A 15,826-nucleotide genomic window follows, 5' to 3' on the forward strand; every position below is an offset into this window, starting at 1 on the left:
CTCTCTCTAACAAAACTCTTAAATTGGCAAAAAACTCCAACATTAAGAACAAAAACCTACAATATTAACAAACTCCAACAAACTCTCCCCCTCATAATGTCTCAAACTCCAACAAACTCCCTCCCTCATAGTGTCTCAAAGTCCAACAAACTCTCTCCCTCATAGTGTCTCAAACTCCAACAAACTCTCTCCCTCATAATGTCTCAAACTCCAACAAACTCCCTCCCTCATAGTGTCTCAAACTCCAACAAACTCTCTCCCTCATAGTGTCTCAAACTCCAACAAACTCTCTCCCTCATAATGTCTCAAACTCCAACAAACTCTCTCCCTCATAATGTCTCAAACTCCGGTATTAACTCCAACATCAACACACTCCAACAATATTAACAACAACAACCACCTCCAACAACCTCCAACAAACTCTCTCCCTCACAGCGCCTTAACAAACTCCAACACTCTGGTCACGTGATGGTTCAGCTAATTGGACCAAATCTTACCATTCAATTACCTACGTAAATTGTATTAACGCCGCCCTTAAGATTACCAGAGTGAGATATCATCAGGGACTAACTAAACTAACTCTGTGTGTTTGTGTGTGTGTGTGTTTGTGCTGTATATGTGACGTATGTGTATGTGACGTATGTATGTGTGTGTGTATTGTAAAGGTGTGTGTGCAAGTGTGTATATGTGACGTATGTGTGTATATGTGACGATGTGTGTGTGTTTGAGCTGTATATGTGACGTATGTGTATATGTGACGTATGTATGTGTGTGTGTATTGTAAAGGTGTGTGTAAGTGTGTATATGTGACGTATGTGTATATGTGACGGTGTGTGTGTGTGTGTGTGTGTGTGTGTGTGTGTGTGTTTCTCTCTAATACGCCATTGAATAGATAAAAATAAAATTTCTGTAATAAAAATTCTAATTTCTTCTTTCACAAATTTTTCGCATTAAAAAATAAATTAACTCAATTTTGTTTCACCTCGAGATGAAGATAACATAACCAATTATTTCTACATGGCCTCAATTATCTCTACCTGGCCTCAATTATCTCTACCTGGCCTCAATTATCTCTACCTGGCCTCAATTGCACAACCCCTCACCCCCTAAAAAAAATTTATATCAAATAACACTAACAATAATTATTTCCCTCGTGTGTATGTAAATAAAAGTTAACTCAATTACCTTCCGAAATGATTTATACCTGTACCAGCCAGACAGGTGAACGGCGCTACTAACTGACTGCCTGTCGTGACTTAACACAGAGAGATATTGGTTAGCTGAAATGACTTATTGACTTAACTAAAGTAATTAATGGCTCACTGAAAGAGGTGTTGATTTTATGACTTGAGATGCCTTCAATAACTTACCTTGACACGGTGAGAGGTGCAGGCAGGTGAGGAGGGCGAGGAGGCTGGTGACGACTGTGATTGGTGAGGTCACCCAACAAGGCGTCATGGTGATGTCTTGTTCGGTTTCACGCCAGGCTAACACGTCCCGCCAGGCTAACACGTCCCGCCAGGCTACACGTCCCGCCAGGCAACACGTCACGCCAGGCAACACGTCCCGCCAGGCTACACGTCACGCCAGGCTACACGTCACGCCAGGCTACACGTCACGCCAGGCTACACGTCACGCCAGGCTATACGTCACGCCAGGCTACACGTCACGCCAGGCTACACGTCACGCCAGGCTACACGTCACGCCAGGCTACACGTCACGCCAGGCTACAACACGGATTTATCATGCATTTCCGAAGGTTCTGATTACAGGTCTTTATGTAGTCAAATTTATTATATTTATTTCACGGTGTTCTGACTTAAGGTTCCAATATTGTGTTCAGTTTATTAGTTTTTTTTTTATTCCTTATTGGGTCTTTTCTAACGGTATATTCTGATAATACCAGTTTAACAGTCCATCAAGGCATCACCTGCAGCTGATTCAATGTAAACATCCGATTATGGCGTCAACAGCTGATCCATGTAAACAGTAACGTCATACCACCATCAGCTGATTAATGTAAACAAGCCAACGCATCAGGGTCACCACACTCAGCACCACCTGGAAGTATACAAACATGGAATATTAACACAAGTAAACACACGTTAATATAAATGACATTGGATCATAAATAAACAAAAATGAAAAAAAAAAGAACTACATACACCATAGGTTTCCAAAGACGTATATAAAGACTACGTTTACATTATTATTTTACAGGTTATTACTGCATGTAATTAGAAATATGTGTATTCTCTCTCCCTCTCTCATTTTATCCAGTTTCTCTCTTTGATATATAATTATACTCTCATTCAATTTACCTCTCGTTCTTCCACAACTTCTCTTTCACACGTGCAGTCACTCTCTCTCTCTCTCTCTCTCTCTCTCTCTCTCTCCTACGCCATAACCATTTCACACAATAACGGGTAAAAAGGATAAAGGGTATTTAGTGTAGAGTAGCGAAGCACCAGTATAGAGTCCCTAGTACCATTATAGAGCCCCTGTACAGCAGTATAGAGTCCAGACCACCAGTATAGAGTCCCTAGTACCATTATAGAGCCCCTGTACACCAGTATAGAGTCCAGACCACCAGTACAGAGTCCCTAGTACCATTATAGAGCCCCTGTACACCAGTATAGAGTCCAGACCACCAGTATAGCGTCCCTAGTACCAGTATAGAGCCCTTATACACCAGTATAGAGCCTTGAGTACCAGTATACAGCCCCTGTACACCAATATAAAGCCCCGTATAATAATAATAATAATCTGTCGTGTTCGTGCCTAAGGTAGCAAGCTGTGTAATCTAATGTCTATGAATAACCCAGAAAAACCGGACAACTCGCCAACTGCACTGCCTTACCCCCCGTCCTCCCCAGAACACCTGTACCTAACCTGTATTGGCATGTATCTCACGTACTATACACGACCCTTTCCTGTTCCCTCTGTTTCCTATCTATTTTTCCTCTTCCTACCTTCTTTCTCTCCGTCCCCTCTTTCCCTTCCTCTATTCATGTTCCTCTTCTTCCCTGCAACTTTTCTCTCTTCTCTTCTCTTCCCTTCCTCCTCTTCCTCCCTCCACTCTTCTCTTCCCTTCCTCCTCCTCCTCTTCCTCCCTCCACTCTTCTTCCCTTTTCTTCCTCCTTCCACATAATTTTTCTCCCCCTCTTCCTTCCTCCATTCGTCTTCCTTCCTCCCCTTCCTCCTTCCACTCCTCTTTCCTCTTCCTCCGTCCACTCCTCCTCTGCATTATTCATTCGCATTTCTTTATTATTTGGTTTTCGCCAATTTAAAATTCTTGTTACGCTACATTACCAGAGTTATGTTGCGTGTGTGTGTGTGTGTGTGTGTGTTTGAAATAATAATAATAATAATAATAATAATAATAATAATAATAATAATAATAATAATAATAATAATCGGTTTATTGAAAGAGCATGGCAGCCGGAAGGCTGAAAATATACAATTACATAATTGGGGATTGGGTCACTTGATTGGCAAATGATATAAAAGTAACGTAAGTGATAAATATAATAAATAATAACTAGGTGGAGAGAAGGTCATACTACAGGGCATTTCAACATAGTGCCAGTGCAAAAAGTAAGATTGACTGGGAGTGAATACACTGGTTGATTACAAGTTATTGATAATTTTTACAATGGTTGGGACTGGGCTGTTCTTATAGCGATCAGTACGTGCTCGTATGGGCTGGATGAGGTTGTGGTGTCGAACAGCAATTCGCGGACGAGGGATCTCGGGTGGTAGTAGGAGCCGGTGTCGAGGATGGTGCAAAAGCTTCTCACCAAATTTGCAGATGAGGTCTTGGTGATGGTCAGAGAGAGCCGAGAGGGTCAGTATGTTAGCACTTCTGATATGTGGAGTAGGAAGGGGAGAGAATATTTTTGCATGACCCTTTTTTGCATTTTTTCTTGGGGTTAACGTTGTGTGGCATTTAGGGAGGAAGACCCGGCAGGGTAGGCATAGGCAAGCTTGGGAAGTATGAATGTTGAGTAAACACCGAAGAGCTCGGGCGCAGGAACTCCGAGGGACTTGAGTCGGCGGAGGAGGTGGAGGATTCCACAACTTCACTGACGTGTTTTCCAATTTAGTTTGATGTCTATGGTGACGCCGAGGAGCTTAGTGGAGTTTCCAACCTGGAGTGTATTGGGACCTAAAGTAATGGAAGGGGCTGGGGCAACGTCGGAGGAGAGGTTGATGTGCATAACCATAGTCTTGGTATGGTTAATGTTGACGTGGTTGTTGGTGGCCCAACTTTGGACACTGTTCAATAAAGCCTGGAGGGCGGTAGAGTCGGGAGCGGAGTTGGTGACACTGATCCCAATGGTGGAGTCGTCGACATATTTTCAGCGAGCAGGGGTTTCTCTTAGGGCATCATTGATGAGCAAAAGGAAGCAGAGCGGTCCTATCTTGGTGCCTTGGGGGACGCCACAGGTGAGTGACTGAAAGGTGGAGACAGCCCTTCGGAAGCATACGGCTTGGCGTCGGTCACTAAGGAAGTCTGTAAGCCATGGTATAAGACTTCTTCGAAACCCGAGGTCAATAGCTTTGTTGATTAAATTGTGGTCGACTAGGTGAAATCAGTGAAGGCGACAGCCACAGACGTTTTTCGTTTTTTTTCCAGTTGGCGGTATATGTCGTCGAGGAAGCTGACAAGACAGCGAGTGGTGGAGGAAGTTTTCATATTGCCAAATTGCTGAGGATCTATGGCGCCTGCAATATCAGCATAAGCCCAGTCAAACACTCTCTCTCTTTTACAGGTACTTCAACGGGCAATGTTCAGTGGATTTGGCATCCTGTGTACCGCCGGCAAAGCCGTGGGTTCGTAACACACGTCTTGCCCAGGGTGCCCACCGTTTCTCCGTGGATGTCGGTCACACGAGAATAACCCGTTATAGTACATCCTTCTTTCCTCACACAGCCAAGCTGTGGAATGCTCTGCCTTTTTCTGTGTTTCCATGCTCTTACAATGTCTCACTTTAAAAAGCTGGTTTTCCGGCATCTTCGTGGTGTAGATTAATACAGTATAACCTTTTTTTCTATATTTACAATTTCTTTCCGTTCTTGTTTTCGCCCCCCAGGCTCCGTTGTGGGTCGTTTGACCTGTGCCCGGGTGGGCTAATTCCCGTATAAAAAAAAACTCATTTAAGGATTGTGGGCTGGTTGACTTGGGCACTGGTGACACATACGAGGTCTTCCAGTCAGCTGGGCATCTTGCTTGGCTGAGGGAAGCATTGATGATGGAGCAGAGGGGCTTAGCTAGCTCCGGGGAGAACTCCTTGTAGAGTTTCAAGTCAAGGGGGGTGGTGGAGCGCTTTAACTTCAGTTTGTCCAGACGTTTTGCTACTTCAAATTCTTCTAAGTGGGAAATGGGGCTGGTAGGTAAGCAGAGAGACTGGTTGTGTCAAGACAGGGGAGCGTCTCACATATAGTTGCGGTGGACGGTATGCCACACAGTATTTTGATAGAAGCAGTGTGGCGAGGGTGGGCCAGTGGCACGACCCGTACCCATAATGCCTCCACATCAACTGGGACTTAAACATCCAGGCGTGACGGGCGTAGTTCATCTTGACAGAAGAGGGCAACGTCCCCTCCACGTCCATGTGAAAGAAGGTGATGAAAGAGTTGATATCCCTCAATATGGCACGTTTCAGGAACAATTTGCCAAACTTCACATATGGCAACGACGTTGGCAGCGGCTGATCGGACTGTGGTTGCCAGTTCGTCAAATTTATTAGCCAAGGAAGTGACGTTGGAGAGCAGAAAGAGGGGAGACCATAACATATTCGAGGAACTGCAGTGTATTGGTGTGGTCTGTCAGGATTAGGTTTATCTGATTTTCTAGTGGAGGTGATGGTCCTTATTGGCTTTTGTTTATGACGTCCTTGCTTACGGCTGCAAGCATGGAATATGTTCAGTGACTTAAGTCGCGCGATAACAGTAATCAGGATAACCGTCCCCCATGCTTTAGAAGGTACAGAGAGCGTCTGGAGTAAGTAACTGGTGGCCATCTGTTGATATCTGTTGTTGTGGACAGATGGAGGTGTTTCTCCCCGGTGACCATAAACTCACTGGCTAGTCGTAAACACCGCGAGTCCTTGTCTCCAGCACTAAAGGGTCGCCGACGGTCTGGTGTTACACTGGTGTGTTTTTGTGCTTTTCCTTGGAATACACTATCGGATCACTATTTGGTAACCAATCATTGCACTGATCATTTGAATTCTTTGCTGATAGATCCCGGTGTAGTGAGGTTGGGAGGGAGTTGTGAAATAACAGAGGGGGGGGGGGCAAACAGACTTGGCCTGGCTGCCAATCAGGAGCGCCTCCAAACACGTCTTGTCTCACTGAGGGTTGACTGATGTGTGTGTGTGTGTGTGTGTTATTATGTGTTACTATGTTGGCATGTGTGTGTGTGTGTGTGTGTGTGTGTCACCTTCCAATACCATAACACGGTGTCCTCCCCCCATGACATCACACAACAAACCGTTCATATTAAAACCGACCAAAACACTTCCTACCTCTTTAAGTGGTTAGGTTAGGTTAGTGTTAAGTTAGATGACGTTAGGATATTGTTATGTAAGGTTAGATTAGGTTAGCGTTAAGGTATTTAAGGGGTGTCTAATCTTCATGTGTTCCCCTTTGTATACGATTCGGTTTAGCGTTAATATATGATGTAATTTGATAAAAGTTTAATACAATTCTAAAATATAATGGTATAAACTATAAACAACTATGGCGAAAAGTGGACCCATTAAATAATACCCGTACTGTACTATAATAATTTATACAGTAATTTTAATCGTTGCGGAACAGCAGTCGACGATCAATGCTGGTACCCCGCTGTCTCTCTCTATACATACACAACAGGTAACTGTCTACGCCAACACCTGATTGACTGGATTCGCACACAAGTGAGCGACTATACATTTCAAAACGAACACTGCGACTCCTGTGATCTCGGTAAGGTTCTTAAAATCTTTCCTCCGTTGTGTTATTTTTTGGAGCGTGTTTATAGCGTCTTTTTCCGTATTAACTACAAAAGGTGAATCCAGCACAAAAATAATTAGTCAATTTACGAAGATTCAGGTTGAGCACGACGGAACAGAACATTGATACTGCTGGTCAGTTTAGGTGTGGGCCAGTGTATGGTAGGGATACTGCTCCCCTCCACCATGATCTGACAACAAGCGGCTGTGGTTGGCTGGCAGAAAACAACTGCCATACAGGACTACCATGGCTCCCAACACATTTCGGGGACAACGGGACAATCTTGTGTATAAAAGACGCCAGGCAACTTTCTTCTAACCTAACCTACACTCTCCCTCACCTAACCTACACTCACCCTCACCTAACCTACACTCACCCTCACCTAACCTACACTCACCCTCACCTAACCTACACTCACCCTCACCTAACTTAACCTACAGATGAAATTTACTGTTGACAAATGTAAAGTACTTAGTCTAGGAGATGTAAACAGAGAAACCAGATACCAGATGAACAACGATGTAATAGAGAAATCCGACTGTGGGAAAGATTTAGGAGTAATGATAAGTAGGAATCTTAAACCAAGTAAACAATGAGTATTTGCTTGAAACAAGGCTAATATAGTACTTGTGTTCATACAGAGGGGTGTTAGTTACAAGACTAGCGAGGTCATCCTAAAACCATATCTTGCGCTTGTGAGACCTCACTTGGATTACGCAGTTCAGTTCTGGTCACCGTACTACAGAATGGATATAGAATCCCTAGAAATAATTCAGAGGAGAATGACAAGACTAATCCCGGGCATTAGGAACCCTGAGTACAGAGACAGGTTAAAGCATCTTAATCTGCACTCCCTCGAGAGAAGTAGAGTGAGGGGCGATATGATCGAGGTGTATAAATGGAAGTCAGGGCTAAACAAAGTTTATATAACAAGGTACTCAAACTATCCAACCAGGAGCGAACTCGTAGCAATGGTTTTAAATTAGACAAATTTAGATTTAGGTGCGAGATAGGTAAACATTAGTTTGGAAATAGAGTAGTGGACGAGTGGAACAAATTACCAAATATGATCATTAACTCGAATACGCTGGTTAGCTTCAAACATAGGTTGGTTGGATATATGAGCAATAGGGGTTGGGTGTAAACGGGACTGCCCAGTATTGACCAATAGGCCCGCTGCAGTTTTCTCCATTCTCATGCTTTTATGTTCTATGTCCACCCTAACCTAACCTACACTCACCCTAACCTAACTTAAGAAGGTTCATAGTTTTAGCATGGAAGTTCGAGGCGGGTTTGGGCGAGGGCAAGACGCGGGAGATCACCTGAAGATTAGCCACCACAGTTTAATTTAGGCGAAGATAAATAGCCCAACTTTGCCTGGGGGCGTTAGATTAGATTAGATTAGATTCAGTGAGGTTAGATTAGATTTGGCTGTGATAGGTTAAGCTAAATCAAGTTAGGGTTAAGTTAGTTTAGATTACGTTACATTGTGTTGGGTTAGGTTGCGTTAGATTAGGTTAATTTCGGTTGTGTTAGGTTAGGTTGCATTAGATTAGGTTAAATTAGGTTGTTTTAGGTTAGGTTGCGTTAGATTAGGTTAAATTAGGTTGTGTTAGGTTAGCGTTAGGGCGTAGAATCATCGGGTGAATTGTGTTATGTTTTGTTAGGTTGGGTTGGGTTATTGAATCATCAGGTCAAATAAACTAAGGTGCCTAATCTTCAGGTGATACGACTCTGCCTCAGCATACATCTCAGGTCAACAAACTCACTGACTGTAGGTGCCAATGCCCTCAGGTGTAGCCAAATTGGATTAACCAGAAGACATCCCTAAGATATGGTTACTGTGGTCTGATGCTGGTGGGAGAAGGGGAGGTTGTTGGGATGGGGGGGATATTAGTTGGGGAGGATATTGGGTGGGGAGGATACTGATTGGGGAGGATATTGATTGGGGAGGATATTGATTGGGGAGGATATTGATTGGGGAGGATATTGATTGGGGAGGATATTGGTGGGGAGGCTGTTGGGTGGGGAGGCTGTTGGGTGGGGAGGCTGTTGGGTGGGAGGAGGCTGTTTGGGGAGGCTGGGTGGGGAGGCTGTTGGGTGGGAGGCTGTTGGGTGGGGATTGGTGGGGAGGCTGTTGGGTGGGGAGGCTGTTGGGTGGGGAGGCTGTTGGGTGGGGAGGTTGTTGGGTGGGGAGGTTAGGTAAGGTAAAGTTAAGCTAGATTAGGTTAAGGCAAGATTAGTCAAGGTTAGGTTAAGTTAGGTTAGAATGGGTTAAGATAGGTTAGGTTAGGTTAGGTTAGGTTAGTAGGATATTACGGATAACATTCATCAACAGTTTGCAATATGTTAATTAACGTAAATGTTACTACAAGCAATCAGTTCCGGAGTTTGGTGCCAGTCAAAAAATATGTTAATATCATCGTTATTTGAGCAATTATTCACAAAAGCCTCAACCAAAACACCAGCTCGCTAATGAACCAAACTTTTTATTGGCTACCCCGTAAAGTCTGCTTCATTGCGACTCTTTGTGATCACCAGAGGTTTACGACAAAAGGTCAGGAGTGATGTCTAAGAGTGGCCAAAAGGTTCACAGTCATAGTGGAGTGAACCCGACCAAGAAGATTCGGCCCCAATTCCAGTATGTCCAGCTCATGTACTCTGGTTTTAATTAACAACGGGTATAATGAAGTCTGCTCCTAATGATAATGTTTAATTAGGTGGGACTTTATTAGGACAAAGAGTCTACTGAGGACTGGGGGTCTATTAGGACTGGGGTCTACTGAGGGTTGGGGTCTATTAGGAGTGGGGTCTACTGAGGATTGGGGTCTATTAGGAGTGGGGTCTACTGAGGGTTGGGGTCTACTGAGGATTGGGGTCTACTGAGGATTGGGGTCTATTAGGAGTGGGGTCTACTGAGGGTTGGGGTCTATTAGGAGTGGGGTCTACTGAGGATTGGGGTCTATTAGGAGTGGGGTCTACTGAGGATTGGGGTCCACTGAGGATTGGGGTCTACTGAGGATTGGGGTCTACTATAAACTGTTCAATCCAAACTTACAACTGGGCCAAATCAAAGGAACGTCGTGATTAGTCTAGTCATGTGAGGTGAATACATAAGAGGGTTGACGAAACAAACACTGCTGACCGTTTTTAACCTTTTTCATTTCCACTTTAAGATATCTACGCTATCATGTGTTTCATAAGCCATTTTCTTACTTCCCCGGCTTCGGATATCATTCTAGGTCAACATTTATTTTTTAATATTACTTGTAATTACAAAATATAAAGAAGGTAAATAAAGAACACGATTAACTCAACGCACATCATTCCGTCAGCCAATCAACTGCCTTGATGAAATCTGGTTGCAAAGCTCATGTGATTGGAGAATAGGACTGGGGCCTGATAGGACTGGGGCCTGATATGAAGTAAAACTCCGGAGATCAGATGAAAAAATCCCCGCCCTTGATAATGACCCAAGTTTCCCCAGACACTGTTACATTTTCTGGCCACACAGCCACCACCGCTGAGAGGCGGGGATCAGCCTCGGTGTGTGTGGCTCGTCAGGGATAAGTCCTTCACTAGGAAACTTCGGGAAATTCATAAAGGATAACCCCAGAGGTAAATAAGTTGTTTAATGACACCAAGCAGTGTTATTAATTAGGAATTTTAACACAAAGTATTGAAAAAGCAGACATTTTTTAAAGTGAAAAATATAATGTTGAGAAAAACTCCCAGGAGCGGCTGTGAGTGGCGTCAGTGTGAACATTAACGTAGCCAGCCAGGTCGTCCTCGCCTGTGAAATTATTGTGGCAGCTGTAATGGGTCGTCAGTACACACCATCAAGACGGACATAACTGCCAAAAACAAGAATGATGTTGATAACATTGCCATTTTAATCAGACTCCCTGAAGGTGGTGGTGGTGGATGGCCTCCTCGCTCACACTGAGGGAAGCAGCGACACCAGATCATTCACTCCCGGTGCTCTAAGAGTCTGCGTGATACTGCGGCCAGCTGTTACTGAACCTTACTGCATGACATTGAGATTTTCCCTACCGACAGTAATCCAGATGTAGTAGATAAGACGCGCTCTGCATGACGTGCGAGAGACAATTAGAAAAAAAATGAGAAGAGACTATTACTCTCAGGCAAGCAGAAAAAGCCAGAATTCTCCACACTCAAGTATGTAATAAACGCCCGTGTTGGTCCTCAGACTCACATAAACGAAAAACAAGAGGCAATCTGAGGATGATGTTGTGTGTACTCCAGAGAAAACGTCCACGTGGGTTGGATGAACCTCTCGACTGGCACGCCAACACCTGCTGCAACAGGCACTCGGGTATACTGACAACTTAAATCTCCCTCTAACGAGATTGGATATTGATACAATCATAAAGGCTGGCTGCTAAATGTGGAAGCCATAAACATTAGTCCATTATGACCTTGTTATTGCCGTATCAGTCCTACAAATTCAGGTTGAAAATTGTACCATAATGCATTTGTTTGGTCTGGGCCTTCCCTGTGGTGGCAGTGTTTTGCAGCAGTGGGCCTCCTGCAGGCTGGCTGCTTCCCGATTATCACACACACACCCAAGTGCTCGCTGCTGGATCCTTAGATAGTTTCACTTCTGACACATCCCGATATATGCAAACACCTTCACACGCTCCTTCTACTTGGCATTCATGTGTTAAATGTCACACGCTGTCTGAACCTAACTCACTTCTGCAAACCTTCACTACAATGTTCTGCTCACACATAACTAAACCCTTCAAGCTTAAATATGGATGGACAAGTTCCAACACCACCAGAATATATATATATATATATATATATATATATATATATATATATATATATATATATATATATATATATATATATATATATATATAGTGTGTGTGTGTGTGTGTGTGTATAGAGGTATGTACACTGACAATAAACATGGAGCGAGCAGTGATGTGTGGGGCAGCTCCTCAGGACTGTACATATCCTCACAGGACGCGACTACACCGCCAATTTCCAGCGCAAAGGTAAATTTTTATCTCTACCTTAGATGAAGGACCTACAGTTCAGGAGAGCATCTGCTACATGTCAGCCTTTGTTCAAACTGACGTCGATGAACACAGCCAGACATGGGTTCGAGCAAACCTTCCTATTTCATCTTCTGCTTAAGATCTCTGCTGAGTTGTCTGTCCTCTTGGGAGAAACTGAGGCAGTCGTGCAGATCTGGCAGCATCAGTGAGGAAGAATATAACACCCAGAGACTCACACGACTAGACTCAGGGGATTCTTCTTGTGGTGTCTGGCGGAGGTCGTGGCGAGAAGCTGTATGGAAAAAGGCGCTCATTATGATCAACCGAGACTCAGGGTGACGCGGGGGAAACGTACGACAAATGGATAATTTAATAAATTTTGTTCCGCTTTTACTTGTGTAATTAATGTGAAGGTCTTATGCTTTCCGGTAAATTACAACTTCCACGGAATTGATATCAGCCAGACCAAGAATTAGTATTAACCAATATATAGTGTATGCAAGAGTTATATAGTGAAAAATATTGTACCATTGATGAGGTGCAGTATCAGTCAATGGTTGCCACACCGACTATCGTGATCTGCTGATTAAAGGGAATTATTTACGCATCAAAACAACGCTGCTCGTAATATACTGTATAAACTTCATGATGTTTCGCAATGGCAATTAATAGAAATACATAATGATAATAACTCGTTAATAACAACAGTAATTATGCCGGTTAACGATTCAATTTATTACTACTACTACTAATAATAATAAACAATATAATTAATACTTAAATTGAGGGTATGAGGCAGGATGAATGTAGAGTTACAGTATCTCAACACTTGCCGGTTTGATTCCGCTAAAACTTCGACGTGAAAAACCCTCAATAACTAGTAAATAAAAAGTCGCTGATAATCGTACCGGACCCGAATATTGACGTTATGAAGCCGTACGCCAAATTTCATTACCCTAAACGGCCACCATATTTTATAGCGCGAGCATAAAAGTACACGGAAAAGGTTTGATATTGTGTTGGATATTACAAATAGGTGACGTCATTCTATTGGTGAAACAGCAGTCATAACACCTGAATGTTCCATGTTTATATGTGATCACTTTATGAAACGGGTCTGCGTAACTGTTCACTATTTTATCAACTGTGTTCAATCCTCTTGTTCTTTATAAACAAACTTTTATATTATTTTTTTCGTGATAAATAAAGAGTAGGGAAATATCAAATAAATGTTCTTAATCAGTGTACAGTAGAATTATGAACGTTAATAATTAATACCACTTGTATAACCTAAAAATAATTACTTCCAGGTACATTGATAACAGGCGGAAGTGACAATGGAATGGAAAGCATAAATACCAATGACGACCAGGAATTTTTATTACTTGCTTAACAATGAATCAAATGAGGGTAAAGTTGATTAGTACTAAAAAATCTGTCTTAAATTGGATCTACTTGTTTTTCTTTTAGGTTTTTATAGTGAATAACTGAAAAATGGCCAGAAAATAGATTATCACGAGACGAAATACATATTTATCTCCCATGTCGCCAGGACAACCTAGTGAGTCTGGGTGGGCGATGGACATAACAATATATCACAAAGCCAGAACTACTAATATCTGATGACTACAATACCCTGAAAGCAGCCTATACTCACGATATCCCTCGATATTGGGGTGTTCAAACAAGTGGAATCCCTACATGACACAACCAGTCTCCCTGCTTACCTACCAGCCGCCTCTCACACTGGCTTAGTGGAATTATTTGAAGTAGCAAAACGTTTGGACGGACTGAAGATAAAGCGCTTCACCACCCCACGTTGACTTGCCAATGACACTCTACAAGAAGTTCTCCCCGGAACTAGCGAAACTGCTCTGCTCCAGCTTATGCTGATATTACAGGCGCCATAGATACTCAACAATTCGGCAACACGAAAACTTCCTCCACCACTCACTGTCTTGTCAGCTTTCTCCACTGTATATACCGCCATCTGCATAAAACGAAAGACTTCTGTAGCTATCGCCTTCATTGACTTCATCAAGGCATTCGGCCTAGTTGACCACAATTTAATCATCAACAAAGCAATTGATCTCGAGTTGCAGAGAAATCTTATAACATGGCTTACAGACTTCTTTAGTGACCGACGCCAAGCCGTAGCTTCCGAGGAGCGGTTTCCACCTTTCAGTCACTAACCTGTGGCGTCCCCCAAGGCTGACGGGGCTGCTCTGCTTCCTCATACTTATTAATGATGCTCTGAGAGGAACTTCCGTTCGTTGGAAATATGTCGACGACTCCACCATTGGGATCAGTGTGAACAACTAGGCTCCCGACTACACCGCCCTCCAGGATATAATGAACAGTCTCCAAAATTGGCTCACCAACAACCATACCAAGACCGTGGTTATGCCCATTAACCTCTCTGACCTTGTCCCACCGCCTTCCATTACTTTTGACCCCAACACATTCCTCCAGGTTGTGGACTCCACCAAGCTACTTGGCGTCACTATAGATAAACTAAATTGAATAACACACGTCAGTGTAATTGTCAAGTCCTCCAGTTTTCGTCTCCACCTCCTCCGCCAGCTCAAGTCCATCTTAGTTTCCGCACCCGAGCTCCTCAGTGCTTACTCAACATTCATATACGACCCCCTGCCTGGTCTTTCTGCCTAAATGTCAAATAACGGAAACACCTAGAAAAAATGCATTAGAGGGCGTGCTAGATTACCCCCCCACACTCCACGTATCAAGAAGTGCTCAGCATCTGACCCTCTCGGTTCTCTCTGATCATCACCATAACCTCATCTGCAAAGTTGGGGAAGAGCTTCGAGACCATCCTCGACACCGGCTCCTGCCTCCACCAGAGATCCCACGGCCGCGAATTGTTGTTCGACACAACAACCGCATCCAGCCCATAAAAGCACGTACTGATCACTATAAGAACAGCCCAGTCCCAACCATTGTAAAAATTATCAACCACTCGTTGTCAACCAGTGTGTTCACTCCCAGCCAATCTTACCTTTTTGCACTGTCACTATGTTGAAATGTCCTGTAGTATGACCTTCTCCCCGCCTAGTTATCATAAATCATATAAGTATCACTTTTGTTACTTGTATATTATTTGTCACTCAAGTGACCCATTCCCCAATTATGTAACTGTATATTTTCAGCCTTCCGGCTGTCATGCTCTTTCAATAAACCGTTAATTATTATTACACACACTACTCACACCACCTCACAACTGACACACACACACACCATTAGATGGACAACACCTCACCGGACTACTCATCGCTACAAGGCACTATGGACAGGCTACTGGCATGGACTAATGAGAACAAGGTCACCATCAACCACACCAAAACCGTAGTCATGCACATCAATACCGCCACCACTCCAGTGCAAGCTCCAGCAGTCACAGTGGGTGCCCATCCTCTCCAGTTAGTGTAGTCTGCCAAAGTCCTGGGTGTTACCATAGACCACAAACTGGAGTGGAAGGCTCATGTATGCAACACAATCAAGGCAGCCTCGTACCGACTCTACATGCTACGACGACTCGGGTCACTTGGGGCACCCACGCCAGAGCTGAGGACTATCTACAACCCTTTTATTCTCCCCAAACTAACGTATGCATCACCAGCTTGGTCGTCTTCTCTCAACTCTACTCAACAACGTCAGCTACAGAAGGTACAGAAGAGGGGCTGCAGAATCATGCTCGGCGCAGACTACTCCGGATACAACAACGCTCTCTCCACCCTGGAAATGCCATCCCTCAGGGACTTCCACCACCAAGCACT

The sequence above is a fragment of the Homarus americanus genome, unplaced genomic scaffold (genome assembly GCF_018991925.1).
Source record: "Homarus americanus isolate GMGI-L3 unplaced genomic scaffold, GMGI_Hamer_2.0 scaffold29324, whole genome shotgun sequence".
NCBI lineage: Eukaryota > Metazoa > Arthropoda > Malacostraca > Decapoda > Nephropidae > Homarus > Homarus americanus.